Raw genomic sequence first — 3898 nt, 5'->3', positions numbered from 1 at the left:
ACATGGGAAAGATATAAGGCACTATTGAGGAAATGCCCACCAGAGATGTTCACGGAGTGGGATAAGCTGCAGAACTTCTATGAGGGACTCACTCTGAAGGCTCAAGAAGCACTTGACCATTCAGCTGGAGGCTCATTACAACTCATGAAAACTACAGAGGAAGCACAAAATCTCATTGATATGGTGGCTAACAACCAATATTTCTTTGCTCACCAAAGGCAACGCCAACCATCACAAAGGAAAGGAGTAATGGAGTTGGAAGGAGTGGATTCAATCTTAGCTCAAAACAAAATGATGCAGCAGCAAATTCAGCAACAATTTGAGCAAATGGCCAAAAGAATTGATGGCCTACAAGCAGTTTGAGCAGATGGCCAAGAGAATTGACAGCCTTCAAGTTGCACCAGTGAGTGCCACAAGCCAACCATCAACTACTTGGGGGAAAAATGAAGAAATTCAAGAAGAGCAACAACAAGAGCAAGTCCAATACATGCACAACCAAAATCCTGGAACTAATGAAGTCTATGGAGATACCTACAATCCTTCTTGGAAGAACCATCCCAACCTCAGATGGGGAGACAACCACAATCAAATTCAGTAGCCATGGCAAAGGAACTCAACTCAAAATAATTGGAAAAACACAAACAACAACCAGCCAAACACTAACCAAAACACATACAAAAAACCACAAAACACTTATCCCAACTCTAACCATTATTCACCCAATAACCACCCAACTAACCAAAATACTTACCATCATCCATCAACACCCCAAAACCAACCAATCTCACAAGACTCTCAGAGGATCACTAATTTAGAGATGCTCATGGAAAAGATGATGAAGAACCAAGAATTGACAACAAAGAACCAGGAAGCTTCCATGAAGAACCTAGAGAGGCAGATTGGGCAAATCTCCAAACAAATTTCTGTTGAAAAACCATCAAGCTCACTACCAAGTGACACCATTCCTAATCCAAAAGAGGAATGCAAGGCAATACAGTTGAAGAGTGGAAAAATACTGCTGAAAGATGAAGAAGTCACTAAGAAGCCCAAGGAAAGTGACAAGAAACAAGTTGAAAATGAGGCAGCCAATGAAAAAGATGCAACAGCAAGCAAGTACTCTCAGAATCAACCTCAAGAGAAAGAAAATACACCACAAAATCTGAAGAAGGGGAAGCAGATCGTGGAAGAACCAATTCCAAGACAACACCAAGGGGAGAAAAGCTTGACATCTCCACTGCCTTATCCCCAAAGATTCCACAAAGAGACAAAGGATCAACATTTCCACAAATTTCTTGAGACTTTCAAGAAGTTGGAAATCAACATACCGCTGGCTGAGGCATTAGAGCAAATGCTTCTGTATGCCAAGTTCTTAAAGGAACTCATCAACAAGAAAAGAGACTGGAATGAAAAGGAGACGGTAATGCTCAGTGAAGAATGTAGCGCTGTGTTACAAAAAGGAATCCCACCAAAGCTTAAAGATCCAGGAAGTTTTGTAGTATCATGCACCATAGGCAATTTAACTTTGGACAAAGCTCTCTGTGATCTTGGAGCTAGCATCAACTTAATGCCCCTGTCCATGATGAGAAAGCTTGCTATAGAAGAACTCAAACCCACCAGGATGTCACTAATCATGGCAGATAGATCAATCAAGACACCCAATGGAATTGTGGAAAATCTGTTAGTGAAGGTTGGGAAGTTTATCTTTCCTGCGGATTTTGTGATTTTGGACACCGACGAGGAAGGAAACAATTCAATAATCTTGGGAAGACCGTTTCTAGCAACTGCAAGAGCCATTATAGATGTGGAAAAAGGAGAAATGATCTTCAGAGTACACAATGAGCAAATGATCATAAATATTTTCAAGTCAATGCAACACATTCCTGAGCAAGAAGATTACTTGAGGGTGGATATGATAGAAAGCCTGGTGGAAGAAATATTAGACACTAATCAGCATGAGCAAGAAGGAGAAATTAATCAAGAGACAGCAAAGGAACACGCAGCTGAGATCTCTATTGACAAGGAGGAGAACCCAAGCAAGAAGAAAGAGGTGCATAAACAAGAACTGAAGCCATTACCTACTCATCTCAAATATGCATTCCTAGGCACATCAGAGAGCTTCCCAGTGATCATCAATTCATCCTTGACAAAAAAAGAAGAAGGAGAGTTTCTTGATGTACTCAGAACTCATAAGGATGCTTTAGGATGGACCATCGATGATCTGAAAGGCATTAGCCCAGCAATATGTATGCATAAAATCCTCTTGGAGGACAATTTCAAAGCAGTAGTTCAACCTCAGAGAAGGTTAAATCCTGCGATGAAGGAAGTTGTCCAGAAAGAAGTAATGAAATTGTGGAATGCAGGGATAATATATCCTATCTCTGATAGTCCATGGATAAGCCCAGTCCAAGTGGTACCAAAGAAGGGAGGAATGACAGTCATTGTTAATGAGAAGAATGAACTCATTCCAACAAGAACTGTGACAGGATGGAGAATGTGTATTGATTATAGGAGGTTGAATGATGCCACACGCAAAGATTATTTCCCACTTCCTTTCATTGATCAGATGCTTGAAAGATTAGCCAGCCATGCATACTATTGCTTCCTGGATGGCTATTCTGGGTATAATCAGATAGTGGTAGATCCAAAGGACCAAGAAAAGACTTTATTCACCAAGAAACCAATTTGATTTTAAACTGGGAAAAGTGTCATTTCATGGTGCCTGAGGGGATTGTTCTTGGTCACAAAGTTTCAAGAAAAGGGATAGAGGTTGATAAGGCAAAGGTGGAAATTATAGAGAAGCTTCCCCACCAACTAATGTGAAATCTGTTAGACGTTTCTTGAGACATGCAGGATTTTATAGAAGGTTTATCAAGGATTTTTCTAAAATAGCTAAACCTTTGAGTAATCTATTAATGATTGATAACCCTTTTGTTTTTTATGAAAACTGCCGGCATGCTTTTGAAACTTTAAAACATAAACTCACAACAGCACCAATTATCACACCCCCGGATTGGGAATTACCCTTTGAACTCATGTGTGATGCGAGTGATATTGCAATTGGTGCTGTGCTTGGACAAAAAAAGGGAAACCTGCATCATGTCATATATTATGCAAGTAAGGTGTTGAATGAGGCTCAAAAAAATTACACCACAACAGAGAAGGAATTGTTAGCTGTAGTTTATGCGTTTGATAAGTTTAGATCATACTTGATAGAATCTAAAATTGTGGTTTATACTGACCATGCTGCCCTCAAGTATTTGATGTCAAAGCAGGATGCTAAACCAAGACTTATCAGGTGGATACTACTTCTACAGGAGTTTGATATTGAGATAAGGGACAGGAAAGGTACTGAGAACCGAGTTGCTGACCATTTGTCAAGGTTGCCACAAGAGGCAATTCAAGAAGCTTCACAACCTGTGAATGAAAGCTTCCCAGATGAACATCTTCTGCTGATCCAACAAACACCATGGTTCGCTGATATAGCAAACTACAAAGTGGGGAGGAAGATACCTCAAGAATTCACTAAGAAACAAGTGAAGAAGCTAATCAATGAAGCAAGGAAGTTCTTGTGGGATGAATCTTATCTGTTCAAAAGATGTTCTGATGGAATAATTAGGAGATGTGTCCCTGAGAGTGAAATAAGAGATATATTATGGCATTGCCATGGCTTAGCTTATGGTGGACATTTTGGTCCAGAAAGAACAGCCGCAAAGATATTGCAAAGTGGTTTCTATTGGCCAACTATCTTCAAAGATGCTAGAGAGTTTGTCCACCAATGTAATGAATGCCAGAGAGCAGGAAGATTGACAAGAAGGAATGAGATGCCGCAGAATTTCATTTTGGAAGTAGAATTATTTGATCTATGGGGCATTGATTTCATGGGACCCTTTCCCCCTTC

General features: G+C 40.1%; 1 pseudogene; it reads right to left on the bottom strand.

Moving 5' to 3' along the window:
* The window catches only part of LOC107495237 (BES1/BZR1 homolog protein 2-like), a 24554-nt pseudogene extending 21086 nt beyond the window's left edge, over window positions 1-3468 (bottom strand).
* Window positions 3469-3898: the final 430 nt, after the last annotated feature.

This window comes from Arachis duranensis, chromosome 9 (genome assembly GCF_000817695.3).
Source record: "Arachis duranensis cultivar V14167 chromosome 9, aradu.V14167.gnm2.J7QH, whole genome shotgun sequence".
Lineage (NCBI taxonomy): Eukaryota > Viridiplantae > Streptophyta > Magnoliopsida > Fabales > Fabaceae > Arachis > Arachis duranensis.
The sequence above is the reverse complement of the archived record's forward strand: the minus strand, read 5'-3'. Positions and strand labels throughout refer to the sequence as shown.